Genomic DNA, 19675 nt, shown 5'->3' with positions numbered 1-19675 from the left:
TGGATAAATGAAAATGGAATATATGACTCCTGACAAGTGTTTTCAGTTGCTGTCTTGCTCCGGAAGTGAGATATCTGCTGTTGTCAAATATTTTGTTCCAGCATCGTAATACCAGTACTGGTAACCCCAGCAGCACAACGTCAGCTACAAGACACCCACATTTATCCTAGCTACTGTCATCTTAACTGCTGAAAGTTACTAATCAAAAGGAATTATGTTCTGTACTCTCATGTCTCTTCTGTCAAACCCTAAAATCTTGAATTCTAAAGCATAATACAGCAGCATGAATAAAGGCTGTAAATGCTGCATATGTACAGATATGATCTGTATGTGAAGGACTCAAGCACAAAGTTGGCAAATATAAGTACTGTACCCACAGAAACAAATATTATATGTGATTGTTCTCTATTAGGGTGTTAAGCTTAGCTCCTTCTTTCAATTGTACGCACAAGGGAACAAACCATAATTAATTTGCTACAGAAGCAATTCCAAATGTTAACTCTGTAAAAGATAAAATATGAAAAAAAATTAAAGAGAGTGTAGCTTTTAAAATTAAGATAGTATTATTTTATGCACTAGTATTATTTTATGAGCTCTGGTTCATTTTGACTGATTGATCTTCATAATTCATTGAGATTGTTATGATGTCACAAACAACCAAACATTGTAGTGGTATTGTAGTGGTACTGTAGTAGGATCTGAGACTGTAACCCTGTGTTGGGATTCAAGGGAAAATTATAACATTCCTGCAGCTGACATCCATATACAAATCTTACCATTCTTCAAATAATACACCATTCATCTTCATATAGAGAAAAATCTTACAGGTGCTTCTTCAATCAAGAAAGTCCTGCAAACTGAGCAAAATTTACAGAAGCCTCAAAACTTTAAATGCTATATTTTTGCATTTTTTAGAATTTATTACAGCATTTTTTAGCCTAGTTTTTCATAACATGGAAATAAATTATCTCGTATAATATAATCAGCAGTCACCAGTCTGATATTTGAACCACAGCGCAAAAAAAATCAGGAATTACTTTAAAATGTGATGACCAGAAAAGAAGCCATTATGCCTAACCATGAATTTTAGATTCCATAGGTTTTAGAAAAGGTTTATGTGTCCTACCGCACAGGAAGTGGGTCTTGCACATAGGGATCTCTTAATTACACACATCCCTAAAAAGGAAGCTTTGCTGGAGTGTGGGACCTGTCCTGGCTTCGAAATTTTTGGTAATAAGGTTACAGTCTATAAGAAAAGCTTACCATATACTTAGGGAGACACTGAACAGTAATTTCATCATTCATTATTTTCAAAGATCAAAGAATATTATCTTATAGAAACAGACTAATATTTCCAAGCCAACATTTCAGCTGTATGTACTCTTCAAGTGACAGAACTGATAGAAGCATTACAAAAAACAATGTTTTAATTTTTTGAAAAATTTTTGTGAGGTTCTTTGTTCCTTGTTCCTGTAACGAAACATCTGGAAGAACTGGATTTTTACAGATGAAGACATTTGTTATCCAATCTTCTGATTCTTAAACAAATTACAGGATCTTTGAAGAAAATTGAACTAGTGAAATCTTTAAAATCTATTTTTGAATTTTTAAAGACAACATGAAGGTAGGACTTTGTTTTTCCTCCCTGAAGTAAAAATATACTTTAAATAAAGCTTCTCCCTACTTCACCACAAAACTTAAAAGTAATAATTTATTTAAGGACATTTTCTGGGACATAAACTATGTGAGAAATAAAGAATTAATTGGGAGAAAACTCTGCTGTGCCACTGCCTGAAGTGCTGTCAATCTTCAGGTGAGACTTTACCAAAGAGCAGACAAGAATGTGTCATGAAAACATAATACATTACAGCACAGAAGAAATTGCAGTAGTTTTTGTTATAATGTAGAAAATTACAAGATAGCTCTGACTGACCTTCAACAGCACACACATAGGAGTTCATGCTGTGAGTGACTGGATTATCTGAACACTCAGTGGAGACTGTGCAGAACATGGGTCTTGTCTTAGGCACAAGGTTGGAACCAAAGCCAGAGAAACAGGCATGCCACCAACTCCTGAAGAAGACTAACTGCACAGGCTTGCATGTAGAAAAGATGATCTTTGAAAATTTTATGTAAATGCTACTTGCAAAACAAGAAGTATTTAAAGCTATTATACTGTGAAATACTGAAGGAAATCTTGAAAAATAACTTCACTACCAGTCCTTCCAATCATGCTTCAAAATCCATATACTTGGCAGTTCACAGAAACAAAATACTAGTACCATGCTTTTGGTTCTAATGCACCATCAGTCCATTTCTTGTTTGCTTAGTCACTGAGCTCATACGCATCTGAGGAATGCTAACACAAACACTCTAAAAAGAGCAAGTCTGGTCCATATATGTGACATAATACATGCTTTTTGAACACTGTCATTTAACTACTACCCTTTGCAAAAGTTACTTTCTCCACCTTCACTGGTTTTCTTGTACCTTTCTCAAAAGACAATCACCATCCATTCATAATCCCCTAAAGACTTAGAAATACCACTAGTCACTTAAAAAAAAAAAAAAAAAAGACAAAATAAATATATCTGCAAAAGAAAAAAATTGCTTGAAATACAGAAACTTAATTGTATCCTATACAAATCATCCTCATTTCTGGAAAAATGGGATAATGAAGGGATTCTACCAGGATACAATAGTTGGAAGAGAATGCATAGAACTAATATTTCCTATCTGCTATGAAATGTAAGCTATTCTAATAATGCCTTAAGAGAATAATTTTTTACTTCATATGTAAAATTAAGATAAGTTTATAGGGAAATGTGATTATGTTACTTTGTTAATATGGATAGCAAATGTAAAGCTAACTGTTGAGAAATGAAATCCCTTGGAAATACTTCATAGATCTACTTCTGTGAATTTCTTTCAAGCATAGTTTAAATGGAACAAAAAGGAAGTATTTGCATGTGCTGATTGGCATAGGGATGGTCCTGGAGGAGTTGGTACTTGAGCATACCAATGTGAAATAAAATCAAATTAGCATGCTAAGGAAATTAACACTAATATAAATACATTCCTGAATAGTCCCAGATAGCTAATCCCTGGGAAGAATAACTTAAATTCTGTTTTTATTTATGAAAATGGATTCTAATAGAGTTCCACTTGCTAAAAATGTTCAGAGCCTTAGGCTATGCCTAAAGGCAGAGACACTATATGTACTGAGAATCCTATTTCAAGTACTTCTTCTTAAAGCTACCCTAAATGTGGCAAAATTTTAATACCATATAATGATCTTGACATTCAGTTCCATTAACTGCATATATAATGAACTAATTTCCTGTTTGAATTATTTGATAGATCTAATTAAATTGAAATTTAAAATACTATTAATCTTTGCTAATCAGCAAAAGTGAATGAAGACACCTCAAAGAGAATAGGTTTTATCTTCTCTTAAAAAGCTTCAAACAAAACTAAACCAACTTGTTCTAGCACTAATTCAGTAATGAACATAAAAGCACTTAGCACCTAAATATCTGTAAAAGGAGTACAAATATCCAAGAAGAAGAAAGAATTAAACACCTATGCATCTATAAAGCTGGAATTTTACTCTAACAGAAGTAAAAATTTTTGATGCCAAAAATGTATAATCTAGATTTTAAAAAACAATACATAACAAACACTAAACCAAAAAAAAAGTTTTACAGTGCCATGGAAAGATAATTTTTTAAGAATATGAATTCCCAAACTGAATTTTTTATACTGTCTCTTATCCCAAAAATTATTTTAATGTTTGACTAATCCAAAATCTTTGCTTATTTTCTATACAGATGATCACCAGAGAGTTATTTTAACATGTCACACACAAAACCCAAAGTAAATAAGCTGTCAAAATAACTATTTTCTTCAGCTTGTATCAAACATGTCAACATGCCATCTCTGTGACATGAGGTCATAAGTAATTTTGGCTAGAAGCTCAGATTTACAATCACTTATTTTACAAAGGCATTTAAGAGATTGTGAGATTACTTATAATTTGCTGATGGTAAAATATCCTACTGTTTTATTGTATATTGACTTAAGAGAAAAGAAACCATCTTGACTCCGAAGAGTTTGAAGTGACTCATGTTGTAACTGACAAATTGTCAGGTACAGTATTTTTATTAAGGGTAAAGGATTCTTGCAAACTGGCAGCACACATTTTTTGTGTGAATTTGCATGAACTAATGCTAGATGTAAAAGGCAGCCTCAATTACATTTCCAACCACTTGATAATCATAACAAGTTTTCAGCTTGCAATAAATTAAAGCTTACATTACAGAAAAAAAAACGACAAGGAAAAATTTTTAAAAAATCAAAATGTGGAAAGCAATCAGGTTAAGTGCTGGTCAGGAAATTCAACTGATTATTCTACAATAAAAATAAACTTTCTAAAAGGAATTGACTACTGACATAAGGCTAGAAAAAAGACCCAATATACTGATAACAATTCCTAACCCAATAGAAATGTCCTTTTCCAAACAACATTGAGTGATATTATTACTTTACATTACATGAATTAACTTATCATAGGCATGTTCTCTTTACTTTTTGCATTCCTACAAAGGGGCATGGAGATCAGAAAAAGTAAATTTAAAAAAGCCAAGGACAACCTGAAGTTGAATAGTTTTACTCAGAGAAAACTGCAAAACTGTGAAATTTTTTTAGTGTTAATAAACAACACAAAATACAGATTAACAGGAATCAGAATGTCCAAAGCCAGGAAAATGTGATGCTACAGCTTTTACAGAGCTGGAACTGTGAGGTGTATATGCTGATGGCAATACATTACTCTGAGTGGTAGAAAGAAAATTGTGAAAGCTGCAAAGAGATCTTATACTGCTGTGAAAGCAGATGATAAATTGGCAACTGAAATCCAATGTCAATAAAAACAAAGTAATGCACATGGAAAAAAAAAAAAAACTCTAGCTATAGATATACAGGAATGTACTCTAATTTAGCTATTATAATCTCAGAGAGAGATCTGGAAATCAAACCAGAAATGCTTCAAAGTAAACATCAAGCCAGGGCTCAGTAACTGTCAGAATTGGAGGCAGAATGATACAAGTTACTAAAAAAAGAACAGAGAGCAAAACAGGAAAAATAAAAGCACACCACTGCAAAGCTACATAAGGCCCAGTATCTACCTTGGCAGTTTCAAAACTGAAAAGATGCAGTTGAAAGAAAAGTGTTCACAGAAAGGAACAAATAAGGTCTCATTACTGCAACACCTAATGAGGGCATGTATATATGTACACATACACAATTATAAGCACCACAGGAAAAGTGAGCCATTGCTTACAGCAAGAGACAATAAAAGAACAAAGGACTTAGTACAAAACTTAATAACACAACAAACTCTGAAGACTTTGAAGAGACAATCAAGTGGCTGAAGGCCTAGCAGAGGATGCAGTGTCTTCACCAGTAGCTTGTTTGAAAGTACCAGTGTTAAAGGAGTACTGCTAAATTCTTGCTGTCCTCATTAGCTTCAGTCTCTCCAGCACAACAGGAAAATGGACCACAAAGAGCTGCTATCTTCTAGCTTTACCTTCTAAGCTAATGTATTATGACCATTATTGGACACTGCTCAACCCTCACCAAGAAGACTTCTTTGAACTTACTTGTAAACTCCTGAAAAGATCATTAGTCAGTATTATGACGGGGCAGAAGGATGAAGAATAATGGATTTTAGCATTTGATTAACTATTCTGGAGTTATCAGCAAGCAAACATTTACTCTGAAGCAGATATGAGATGTCACTCTTCTCTCATTTGTAAAACTGCAAATAGTTTTCTATTAAATTACCTATCTCTCTATATGAGATATTTAGTATCACATGGCCTATTTTACCCATCCTGACATTGAGCATACTTCAGTCTTCTCCACTCTAAACACTCCATCCACTCACCTTGTCTCATGAAGCTCAGAAGCTATCCATATTTTTAAACAAAAAAATTACACACATATGTATAAAGCAGACATTGAGAATAAAAATGGGTCAAGAAGATGAATGTGTATGAAAACATTATCTATACTGTCCTTGTCCTACTACACAAGCAGTGAGGAACAGATTTACTCATATTTTAATTCACATTATATTTAGAAATATGATTAACTACTTTACAACAAAAGAAGAGCATCCTGGTCTGAATAATCTACCCAAGATAAATGGGAGAGAAAAGTAGCTGAAGAAACCTCTGCACAACAGTTACTTGCAGGAGAAAAGGTTTCCTTATCAAAACGTCGAAGATGCTTTATAATTAGATATATAATAAGAAGAGAAGAAATGCAATTAAAAGTCCTACACCAATGTGGATGCCAAGTAACTCTGGATGGCAGGCATATTTATCTTGTGTTTTAGGTGATTTCGAAGTTCTTTTTGTAAGAGGATGAATAACCGATGAATATCTGTTAATGTATTTGTGAGAAAGTGATAAAGATTGAGGAAGTGAGAAACATGAGTAACTCAACTTGTTCACTAATGTCTTCCTTTAGGAGTTTAATTAATCCATTTGATTAAAGCATGCATTTTTGGTAAAACCAAATACTGTTTCACTTATACTAAAAAATTAAAAACGCAACTCAGGAGAAAGCAAAAGTAAGGATATATTCAGAGATATATAGCAATATTAACTTCTGTTTCACCTTCCTGGTTCAGGTTCTACCATCCCTCACAAATATGAGAACAAAATAGGCTTCTGTTTCTATCTTCAAGCGAATCTATACATGTTCTTTTTATTTCTCCTAAATTCAGAGATAATTACAGCTTTTACTCATTTGGAAAGGCATGCTATTACCACTGCAATTATTCAGTTCCTCTGTATTGCCTTTTGACTTACCTCATTAGCCAACCTCTAATTTTACTTAACCAGGCCACAGTGTTTAGCTTCTTGTCCTTGACTCCACCCTCCCCCCCTCCTGTATGTCTTCTTGCTTTCTTCTACACTCCTGCTTCTTTTTATAGGTCCAGTAGTCCAGCATCCAACACTACTAAACTAACAAAACAAAAAGAAAAAAACCACCAACGAACCAGCAAACCAAAAACCAACTAAAACAAAGCCAAACCCAAAAAGTAAACTTAAAAAAAAAAAAAAAAAAAACCACAGTCTAAGATAATATCCTAAAAATAACATAAGTACATATATAATCAGCAAAAGAAAATATTTTGGAAGCTCAAAAATGTTGTTAAAATGCTGATAAGACTTCCTCTACTCTGTATTGACTTGCTTTGGCCTTTTACTCTTCCTTCTCTTACACATGCATCTCTGCATACCCAAGTTTCTCAGGATCATTTCTATGGCTGTATCCCCTTCACACCTTTTCCCTTCAGAATCTCTTTCCATCATAAATTGTTTTCACTTGGCTCTTTCAGCTTTCAGCACAACTTAATTCTGCTACACCCTACATAAATTAACGAAATAGAACAAGCATGAAACAAGATTATTTGGTCTCATATTTTCTCTATTAAGTTTTGGCCCTTTCCCCCTCTTATTTCTATTTAATTTTCAGGAATGGGATTAACCATTATTTTGAGTTTCTACAGCATGCAGCATAATAAAGGACTGCAATTGCCCTTGCACACAACCATGGCAGACATGAGAAGCATTAACAAGAATCTTGCCAATCATCTTTTATAGACATATCAAATGTTTTTCTAATCTTACTAATTTTGACTGACCTAAGAAGTCAAAGTTTTTGACATGTGCCCAGTCTCATTTTGCTCTAGAAGATGTGATATACTTTTGGTGATGAAAGAATATAACAATGGTAAACTAAGTTATAAACACATTATTTTTCCTAAAAATAGCTTTACGAAAACCAATTTAAATAGGCTACTGAACAATCTCAGAGACCTTTTTTTTTCTTTTTTTTTCCAGTAAGCTTATGGAAAGTGTTATTTTCTATTTATGTAGATTAATCCAGCAGCAACAACCAATTTCAGAAAAGATCTTTATCTGTGATTACATCTGCAACTCTGCTATTGAAAGTCTACCAGAAAATGGTAACTATGCAATCTATACTTGAAACAGATATCAGTAACACTCTACTGAGATCAATGATTAAATACTTTGGTAGACAGGAAAGTATTAAGTATATAACTACCTTCAGAGGTAGTTATGCCTTATTTTTCTCAAAATGTCTATGACTGCTCTTAATGCAACTCTTATAAGCTACTGGTTATCTCTCCTTACTCAACCACTGTGCCTCTCCAGCATAATGGAATTCTGGTGTGATGATAGCACATCCTAATAATGAAATTATTATGGACACAGATGGCTATCAAGGCTGCAGATTGCTGAACCCCAAGACCATAGCTGATTTTCTAGCTGATATCATACAGTATTTAGAGTTAACAAATCTGGGACACAAATAACTTTGTAGAAAGCATAATCTAGTACTCAGTGGAAACCTTTTCTGTTCAAATAAGGGCATGCAAAGGATATGGAAAAGAGGGGGAGAGGGTAAGGACAGGGAAAAGAGGGTCTACCCCATTTCTATTCTCATTAATATTTTTTTTTTTCCAATTGGCAAAATCTTTTGAAAACCATACAAGTGAATTCAGCTTTACATCATAAAGGTAAAATCTAGAAAAGGAAAAAACTAATGCTTTAATTCAAATTGAAAAAAAATCTGCTGATAATCCAATTTCCCAATATATTTGAGCATACTTACTAATATTTTCATAATTTGCTTAAACCTCACTTTCATAGACATCACAAGAAATTTATACTGCTTTAATTTCAATATTTACCTCCTTTTTTTTCTTTATGTTTATTATATATATATATATATATATATATATATATATATACACTCATGAATTTTCATAATTGATAGCCTGTGCATATCATATACACAACTTTTCTGTAATTTTTCATTTATGTTCAAATATGTTATGTCACTGTTTTTCAGTACAGAAAATCTCGACATTTTATGTTATGGGAAAATAAAAAGCAACATGTTATACATGGAAAATACTACACGTAGACACAGTATTCTGAGGAAGTGAAAATTTGAATATTGTGCAAATTAACATTTAAGTGAAGTTTCATAACTTTGAAGAATACTCCAAAATTAGGTTAAATATTGAAGCTAGCAAGGGCACTCTAACAGGATGTCACACCTCTAAATCTCACCATATTATGATAAGAATTCAAAGATCAAAGAAACACTATTTTTCATTATTTTAATAGGCAGACCTAATGCAAAATAAATTTTAAAAAATAAATAGAATCAACCCTTTTCGTTAACAGTCCGCAATATAATTTAAAAAAAACCCCAAATTCAGAGTACAGAAAAAAATCCAATGAAAACTGAGAAGCAGTTAGTCTTTCTCAGATAAAATTTTCTATTCCAAATAAAAGCCTATGTAGATTATTACTAGACTACAGTGAAAAGTACACTATTTAAAGCAATTCTTATATAAAAAGTTAGAAAAAAGGGAAACCATTTATATGAAGAATTTCAAATTACTCTTACATAAATCTGAACATCTTCTTCAAATTTCTTTCTTACAGGAAGCTTGTCACTGCACTGATCCCATTAGGTTTTTTTTTTTTTTTATTATATCTAGCTATCCAGAAGAGTACTGATCCGGTAAATCCAAATTCAAGGAAACAGGTTCATTAGCTTCAATAGCATTCTTAATTTGACTAAGAGGCTAAAGTATGTGAACCTTAAATTATAAGAATATCAAGATAGGAATCATGTCTCTCTGTCTGGGTAGGCTATTTTATTAATTCTATAATAGGATCTAGACTCATGCTCATGTTCCAGGTACAGTCATCAACATCTGAAAGAGAAGCAAAAACTACTTCAAGTACAGAAACCTTTCCGTAATCTTTATTTGCATGCTGAACACAATGTCATTGTAGAATTTCCCACACAAAGAACTGGCACCACTTAATTCATAATAAATTAGTTTAGACATTGTAATAGCTGGATGGGCTCTTACACTGGTTTAAACCTGACTTGAGTCCTCTGACTTGTCCTGGAAACTACTCTCATGGGTGTAATTACCATCTCAGGACAATTACAATTGCTAGGTAACTTTGTACAACAGTGAGGCTTTTTTACTTGCGAAGTCATCCTTGACCAGGAAGGTAATACTGGAGCAGAAGCACTAAGTGTTGGGGAAGAATTTTGTGTTTTGGCCTTTCAGCTTCTAATTCATTCACTCCAATATCACATAACAATATAAATATAAAGGGATTTTCTGTTGTCTATATATTTATACATAAACAAGATATAGACATATAAATATGCAACTATAAGATAGAGATAAATATGAAAAATACCATATGATTCCATAAAATAAAATCTTGGGCTACGCACAGTACTACAGAACTGAAGTCAACACAATGCTCAGCATATATACTTTGTTTCCACATTAGCCAAAGGGTTTTAAACTGTGAGAAGAGGTTCAAAAATAGCTGTACTCAGGCTACCTTAAAGAACAAGAGGCAGGGCAAATTCTGTGAAAAGTGAGGCATGCACTGTTCCACACTGCATCCCCCAGAGCCCCTTGTCCAGCCCAGAATGACTGTCAGCCACTGGCACACCAGAGGCCCCACTGGACGGGAGTGTCCCAGGAGACCAAGAAGATGAGAGCAGCTGCACAAAGGCACACGTGGGCAAGGCCCAGCATTTGGATTTTATGGTAGCTATAACTGCACCGGAATTCAAGCAGTGATAATTAACCTCTCTCTGTTCTCCTAATTTCCTCCTCTCAAAATCAGGTTAACTTAAAATTGGATGGGTTGGAGGTTTCTAAGTCAATGCCATGCAGAATGCTTTATTTGGATTGAATATTTGCTTTAAAATTTGCCAAGTACCCTTATTTTCTAAAGTTTGACAGTAAAAGTTTGTTGCTCAAACCTCCTAAGAATGTCACATTTCTCCTGTGCTCCTTATGCCTCAGGGTATAAAAAACCTAAGCCCCTTTAAGAAACTCATCAAACAAGTTTGGGGCTTAACACCAACCAATGCAGATAATGCCATTCATATCACTGGTTAAGGAATACAACACTAACTCAGCACTTTTTAGTGTAGGGTGGCGAAACCACAAAAATTAAAGTGTGATGTGAATTCAAATGAACAGAGGTCAGGTACTTAAAATATTCATACAAACCAAGATTTCCACTTCAGACATGCGACAAATGCAAAATTGCAAAACTCAGTTCATTAGCATAACATCTCTTCAGGAAATCTGATACTAAAAGCCCATCAATATTTTCTAACAGTGAAGACCCAACGAGATTTTTTAAACCCAAATGTCCTCCTACCCCAAGACTTTGAGGCAGTTTATACGCCTGCAGCCCACCACTTCAACAAGGAGCTTAACATTGAAGTTACTAAACAGGCTGCCTGCAATTGAAAATAAAAATTCAGATAGAATCTATACAAAAATACAGATTCAAAGAGACAGACGTCTGTGGGAGTTCCTGAACTTCTCTGAGATGAAATGCACAGAGAAAACCTTGATATTATAAGCTAAAACATGATATATTCCTGATCCAGTTTCACAAAGTCAGATCCCAATAAAATTGGGTTGCAGGCACTTTGTGGATAGTATGATTTGTCTTCTGAAGGAAGATTAAACTTCAGCTGGGAACAAATTGCTGATGCTCTTCAGACAGGCAACAGGCCCTTCTAGAGGGATCCCATCAACAGGCCCTTCTAGAGGGATCCCATCAGGTACTGCCCCACATAAACACATAGTAAGGCAGCAGGGGAAGTGTCAGTGTACGTGACCAGGTGACTGAATCTGGGTCATTTATATTTTGGGCAGGGCTATGCTGGGACCTGCACTCAGCGCAGCTGCCCTCTTTTCCAAGGCAGGCATTTCCCTTGGCTTTATATTTATATATAATGATTAGACTTCCAAACTTACATCAAAATTCTGACTTAAGGCTGTTAAAGCAAGAGTGTCAATACTGTGTCTAGGGTAACTACTTACTTTTGAAAAGCTGCTCCGAATTCGTCAATATTCTTAGCAAGCCCTCAATGTTTTATGCTTAACAAAATTTAAAATTCAGTAATGCATGCAAAGCTGAGGCCTGAAGTTTAAAATATGCTTGCTGCTTTGTGCAGAAAATGTCTATCCTAAAAAGAAAGTCTTTTCTTGAATTATTTTAATCTGTATTACATGTACCTGGGACAGTGAGCTTCAAAATAAAATAATTAAAAAAAAAAAATTTAAAAATTATTCTCAAGGACAGGAAGACTGAGTCTTTCAAGTTTGTAGATTGCTACATGATATAACTGGAGAGAAAACAGGTGATTATTTCCATTGCTTATTGTTACTGCAATGCTGCTGCTAGTTAGTGCAACAAAACATTCAAACAATTGAAAGAAAAACAATTCATAGGCCTTTCCTTCCTTAAAAAAATCAAACTCCAAATCAGTTTTATTCTTCATCTGAAACACTTTTTTTTTTAATATCCCAAATAAGAATTTATTTCTCCTTTGTGATGCACAGTCTAGACTGATAAATCTTCCTTCATATTCAATTAGGGCTGAACCTTGCCCTCTCAAAAGAGATGAGCATGGGTGGAAATTCTCTGTGTATGCCCTTTTCAAAAGGATGTTAGATGAACTCCTGAAACTCTTAAAATACATACTCTGCAATAAGTGGATGGAAATTCTACTTTTCCACTTCTACCTCATCTAGGAGTACAAAGAAGCTGTGACAGCTTTCCTCCTTATCCTACTCCCTGGAATCTGGATAATTAACAAAAAGAAGCAGCTACATATCCTTATTGTTTTTGTATCAACAATGAGGTCTACGCTTAGACTGCAAGAGCTTTAAGTCTAGGACCGTGTCAGACGGGCTTATGAAGTAACTTGCATGTCTGTGATACTGTAAAATAACATAGCAGCAAAACATAAGCAAAACATGTTAGAGAAATAAAAAATAAAGACATTTTAAAGTTTATTTCTGATATGAAAATGCCAGTTTTTATGACACAAATATTTTTTTCTTCCAATATGACCTCATCTCATAACTGCAGGGGAAAAGCAACTCCATATCACCATAAATGTGTGGCTTTCTAAGGTTCTGTCTTCAGAAAAAATATTTTCCCTGAATCAGCACTGTGCAGACTATTCTGAAAGAGATATACAAAAATGCTTAGCATTAACTACTCTGTCTCAGGTGTTTGGTATAGTAGTGCTATTAATGTTGTCATTAATTTAGCAATCAATTTTAATATTTTCTAGGACTTTTCTGACACATCATCTATCACCATAGATATTAAACCTAAGTTTAAAAAGTAAGCTAAAAAAAGTGGTACATAGCTTTAAAATGCCATTTCTAACCATGTTATAGCCTTTCTTGAGTCATTTTTATGAAATTTTTTGTTGCTGTTGTTTATAGTTCTTTGTGCTTAATGGGATTACTGGCAAGGGGAATATTCCTTGACCGTGATACTTTCACATAGTATCTGAAATGTCATTTAGCTATAGTTACACATCACCCATTGATGGCAGGGGCATTTACAAACGTTCATCTCTCTATAGTCTCTTACAGTCACTGGAGACAAACGTGTTGCCCTGGCAGAAGCCCACCTTCACACATGAATAATTTTGGACGTTTCTCTTTTCCCACTCTTCTAGGGATAACTGGAAGGTAGGATAACAGCCAGAGGGAGTAATATAAACATGTTACATTTTTTCTTTAAACTGCTTCTAATCAGTGAAGACAGTGGCTTTTCCAGAAGGCAATCTGAGCAGCTGATCAGATGTTTACATACATTACATTCAAGCAGAAAACCTATCTGCTAGTCAGCCCATGTTTTCTTTAATGCCATAAAAGAAAAAGACAAGTTTTCAGAAGTGATTCTGATATTCACACTACGCAATATCTGAAATGCCCATCACAGCCTCCTGTCTGCAGAGGGAGATGCAGAGGGAGCTTACAGTGACCAAACGCCTGAATTTAGGAATGTCATGTTGACCTATTGCCTGAAGTTAGGTAATGAATCAGACTGCAATCAGACTGCTGTGGTTGTTGATAGCGCCCTGCCGCAAGGTATCAAGCACAGAAAACTCTGCCCAGTGATTCAGTGCATGCTTATGCTAATGCATAATATGTTCTCGAGTTATTTTGTCCAGTTCAATTTAAAATGTCTGTAGTAATTAGGTTTCTAGTCACTTCCTTAGAAAATGGTTCCACAATCTAATGTCACATAACCTCTAACCATTTTTCTGTGCTGAAACTGCCATCAGAGCACACAGATGAAAGAGGATTAGACTACATGGGTGGCTGCATAGGAATGTCAAGGAAGTGAAGAAAATGAAGCTGTTAGCATTGATGAACTAATGCATCCAATCAAACACCAGGAGGCTGAAGGTGTTGTCTTTCAGATGAAATGTGAAAGCAAGGCACTAAGCATTAGAGGCAATTAAAGTTCTCTCAGCACTCTTTGCACAGTATCAGTGCTAACCCCTGGTTCCTGGCTACCTTCCAAATCACATAAATAACTCTGCTTTCCTAAATATTTCCCTGCTCTATAATTTAAAAAGGCAGCCATCTCTTTACTTGAAATAGTCTATTGATGCCAGGTTTAACCTCGAAGTAGGATGCTTATAAGTGAAAAGTGTTTCCAAGTCTTTGTTATAGGTACAAGAAGTATTTTATTTTCAATGACATTTTATTCACTCTTATCCTGGCATTATTTCCCTTACCATAAATCTATACTGTGCCCGACTTATAAGCTGTGATCAGTACTCACTCCCTGCTACTTGACTGCTATGAATGAACTGTTCTGTGGAAAAGACTAACATTATGCAAAATCCTGGTCTGCAGCTTTATGCCAGGTCCAGTCACTGAATCACAGAATCATTGAATATTTCAAGATTAAAGGGATCAAAAAAGATCATCAAGTCCAATCCCTGCTCCTCTCAGGGCTAGAGAAAACCACATGACAAATGATGCTTCATCTGTCAGACGGATCACCACCTCTAACAGTAAAAAGCAAAGAAGGGTAGACACGGTGGGTGATTCCCTTCTGAGGAGAACAGAGGGCTCCGTATGTCAACTGGACCCAGCCCACAAGGAGGTCTGCTGCCTCACTGGCGCCCAAGTACAGGATATACTGAGTGACTCCCTGGGCTGATTCAAACCTCTGATTATTATCCACTGCTGATACTCCAGAATGGCAGCGATGACATTGAAAAGAGAAGTATCAGGGCAATTAAAAGGGACTTTAGGGCACTGGGTCAAGTGTTTGACAGGGCAGGAGCACAGCTAGCACATAACAAAGTAACCAAAATGAAACTTCCTGCATGTTTCCAAATGAAAAGTGACCTGCAAAGAGGGAATTTTCAGACTGCATGCATAGGAAAGGGAAGCGCATAACAGAAACAATTTTACTTCTATATCAGTAATTAGGAAAATCTGTAGTTCTGATGGAATTGTCTAGAGGTAGTTGAAAGAAAATAAAGCCTTGTACATGCTCTGGTGCATCTATACATACAGATGCATTTGTGATTGCATACGTGGGAGTTAGGAAGAGGTAAGGAAGAAAATAATTATTTCTTCAAGTCATGTTGAAAAATATGTTTGCTATGCATACTAGTTTTCATTTTGGTTTTATTTGTTTTAAAGAGAAATTTCTTAAATGCAATTAAGTAAAATATATAATAATTATAGTGAAGGAAGATTTGAAATATCTGCAATAAAATAACATAAATATTCCAGTAACAAGCATAATTAATACTCTAAATGGAAAAGCAAAAATTCTCATTTCTTAAAGTAATTATAGTTCTGTTTTCTTTATTTCTTTGCTCCCTGAAATATGTCTAAGATTCTTTAGAATGATGAAGCTTTCCAGTTATTAAGCTGTTTTGTTTGAAGTGCATGACCTAGGATTCTATTAATGATCAGTTCTGACCCCTACACCTCCCTATGGAGTCCCAGAGATAATAACAAGAGCAGGGAATTATTGATTGAAACTAATGTGGCTTCCTTGTAGATACTGAGTGTCTGTGTTAAACAAAATCAATCAATGCCAACTGAAAAGCATGTTAATCATAATGTATGAACAACTTATATACGCTATCATCCTATGGAAACCAATATTGCTTCAACACATGCAAAAGCAATTATATATTGCTATAACTCTAAAAAGAAGAAAACAAACAAACAAAATAAAAAACAATCAAACCACACTTTGATTTGTAACAAAAGATGTCTGAACACTCTGAATTCACCTACCTGAGCTACAACTGCCTAAATTTAAAATTTTTGGATATTGAGATTGAGCACCTGGCATTTTTCATAGCACTTAGTTGACAAAAAAGTGGTACTCAAATCCAGAGCATAAGAGTCTTCTAATCACAGAATTCAGGTAAGCAAATTAATGATTGCCATCCTAATTTTCTCAGGCAAATAAACAAATTCTCTTATACCAATTTTCCTCTCACCAGCGTGTTCTATTTTCTGAACAAAATTGCAGTTTATTTCACTTACCTATAAATATATATTCTACATAAGTATTTTTGAATTATTAAATGTTTAAAAGTTCTTTGCACACTTCTCAGGATATTATCCTTTTATATTAAGATATGCTTTGGCATAACTAATCTTTTCAGATTTATACAATTATTGTGAAAGAACACAAATCATGGGTGCATCCGTCCACAAACTTTTATCAAAGACTTTTTCATCACTTGCTTTAAAACAAATTTATATTAGCAAAGGTACTGTACAAAACCAAAGAATAATTGCTATATTCCAATCTCTCACTGGTTCCAGCTTAAAAAGTGATGAAGCTTAACTGACACACAGGGAAATTACACTGGTGATAAACCAGATGCTATGTTGAAATAAAATATCTTATCAAACTATAGCAACTGAGGTCATTGCTATGGAACTTGATCTCAAAAATAGGACTAGGGGACACCAGTTGCAAATAAAAATAATATAATGAAAAGTGCAGGCAAACTGCTGTCATAATATCACAAACCCTACATTCATGAATAAAAATTACATCATAACAAAACATACCAAATTATACATTATGACTCTGTGGGTGAAGAAATGAAGCAATCAACACTAAATCAAGCTTTAAATCGGGGTGAATATTGATGCCATTTTTTCAGAATATATTAGCAATCTGCCATAGTTAAAGACTGCTAGGAAAAAATACAAATCAAATCCACCTTCTCTGTCACATGGAAATATTTCAAGAAAATCTCTATTCTTTGTGTGCTATTCAGACCAAGTTCTAAACACCGTATTTCCATTTCTAAAAATTCCAGTTTTATCTATCTGACATTCACTGTGTTTCCTTTCTTAGGAAAAGACTTCTGGTGATGCAGCAGTGGAAAGCAGACTGGATTTTGATAATCAACTCAGGACTAAGAGTGATGTTGACAAGTGCAATCTCACCCAATATTTGTAAAGTTTAAGAGCTCTTAAATTACTTACTCCTTTTGCTACAAGAATTGACACTTGCATTTCAAAGCTCCAGGAAGCGTACTACACAACTGAATATATTCTAGGGTACTTTTCTCCATTGAACATTGTAAAAATGGTAGCCAGGTATAACACAATCCATTCTAAGATTGTAAAAATTACCAGCTTTGATGCTGAATTCTTAAACCACTCTCTTACTAGAAGATGCAACTAAATTGTTAGCTATTTTCTCACTATTGGGTTAGCAGGTCAGACTTACCATGCCTGCTTCCTTCACATATGACTTTGCATTAAAGGTCTAAAGTCCACCTTCACTTTAAAATAATATCTTTAAAACCAAACTATATAAAGAATGAAATTAAAATAAACAAATTTTTGTTTTTTTTTTTGCTTTAGACAGCAAAAATGAAATGTCAAATTTCATTAATACTTAATGAATATTAATATAATGAACTTAATATAAACTATAATGTAGATGAAGAAAAATTCGCAAAAGTACATACTACATCCTATTTAAAAATCCGAGGAAAGTGTTTATTTGTTTGTTTGAAAAATGAGATTCTTGATTTCATTAAAAGAAAAACAACCTAGCAATTATGTTTGGTTGTTACATTCCTAAACCAGCAGTGTTTGACTGCATATTGGAGACAAAACCAATTTTCTCCTACATAATTTTATGTAGCATTCATGTCATGTTCAGAATAAGGCTTTAAGTAGTTGTGTTTGAAAAAAATTATTCTAGAAATATGTATAAAAATATGTAAGAATTCAATGTTAATTCTTTAACGCATGAGCCTGGTAAATTCATAGATGGATACTTGTCTGTCAGTGGCTAATTTATCTGCCAGCTTTACTTGCAAGCAAGTTGGAGATAAGATGAAGTGCTTGTTTATTCTTTCCTATATAATTGTGTTGATGTTATGTAAAATTAATTTTTTTTACTTCATTCATGACAAAATCCTACAGACAAAATTTGACTTTTGCCTTCATTTTACTCTGGAAACTTGATATACAGTTCTAGGTATTACTAACCTTTTTGAGCTCTGATTACAAAACATCCCCAACAGTGCTGAGGAAAATAAAGTAGCATGTCCTACATATCTTGTAGTTACTCTTAGCAAAGGGCTCAACATTCTAATTATAAACATTTCAGAAAATAATGAAGAACCATGTTATTCTATCTTAATATGCCACAGAATCAAAGAGTACCAGGTAGGAAGGGAACCTCAAGGATCATCTGATCCAACCTTTTTAGGCAAAAATGCCAGTCTAGACCAAATGACACAGCATCCCTGTCCAACTGAATCTTAAGTGCACAATACCAGGGAATCCACCAGTTCCCTGGGCTGTTTCAAATGATGATTTTTCTAATTTTGAAAAATTACCATTTTTTGTCTAATTGGAATATCCACAGAAGAAACTTGTACCCATTATCCCTCATCCTTTCCATGTGACTCCTTGCCAGCCTTAAATAATTACGGTATTTAGACACAAATTTTAAAGGGAAGCTTAATTTTTCAGTTGAGGAACTTCCCACTTATTTTTCAAACATGAAGTATCACATAAAAAACCTTCTCTGACTACATGAACTCAAACCATGGATCCTGTCATTCAGTTCTCTGTTTTCATAAAATGATGATCAAGCACCTTGAAAGCACAAGCAGAATTTGAAACAGATTTTATTTGTGAGTTCCCCCAAGAAATAAGGAAAGAAAGAATAAATATTTTCAAATATCAAATTAACTCAAAGCTTCCATATTTTGAAAACAATCTAAGGTAATAATCGAAGGATGAGGTGCAGTCATGTCTTCTTAATGACATTTACATTTCAGCTGAGTTTCATCTTAAGAAGACACAGGTGTATCAAGGCAAGGCAGAAAAATAATGTGTAACAGGGAGTGATACATCTGACTTATCCTAGGGTGTTAAGATGAGATAAATTACTCTGAGAAGGTCCCTTTTGCTCTTTATTGGGTATAAAGTAAAACTGGAGTTGCTAGCAGCTACCTTTACATACCCAAGTTACAGCAAATCAATCTAACCATAGGCCAAAACTAACTGATGGAAAATTATGTTTTATTCCCATCAGCTGGTGCAAAACTCTTTTTTTCTTGCTTAGAACTTTGTTGTTTTAAAATAGGAAACATATGTTGAATATTTTAACTGGAAGTAAGCATTTTTCCTAAAGTCGCAACTATAAGTGACACAATAAAA

The 19675-nt window shown here is 34.2% G+C and overlaps 1 protein-coding gene across 21 annotated transcripts in view; it reads right to left on the bottom strand.

Annotated features, from left to right (window-relative positions):
- The window catches only part of TAFA5 (TAFA chemokine like family member 5), a 673456-nt gene that overhangs the window by 427928 nt on the left and 225853 nt on the right, over positions 1-19675 (bottom strand). The window lies entirely within an intron of this gene.

The sequence above is a fragment of the Taeniopygia guttata genome, chromosome 1A, assembly GCF_048771995.1.
Source record: "Taeniopygia guttata chromosome 1A, bTaeGut7.mat, whole genome shotgun sequence".
In the NCBI taxonomy this organism is placed as follows: domain Eukaryota; kingdom Metazoa; phylum Chordata; class Aves; order Passeriformes; family Estrildidae; genus Taeniopygia; species Taeniopygia guttata.
The sequence above is the reverse complement of the archived record's forward strand: the minus strand, read 5'-3'. Positions and strand labels throughout refer to the sequence as shown.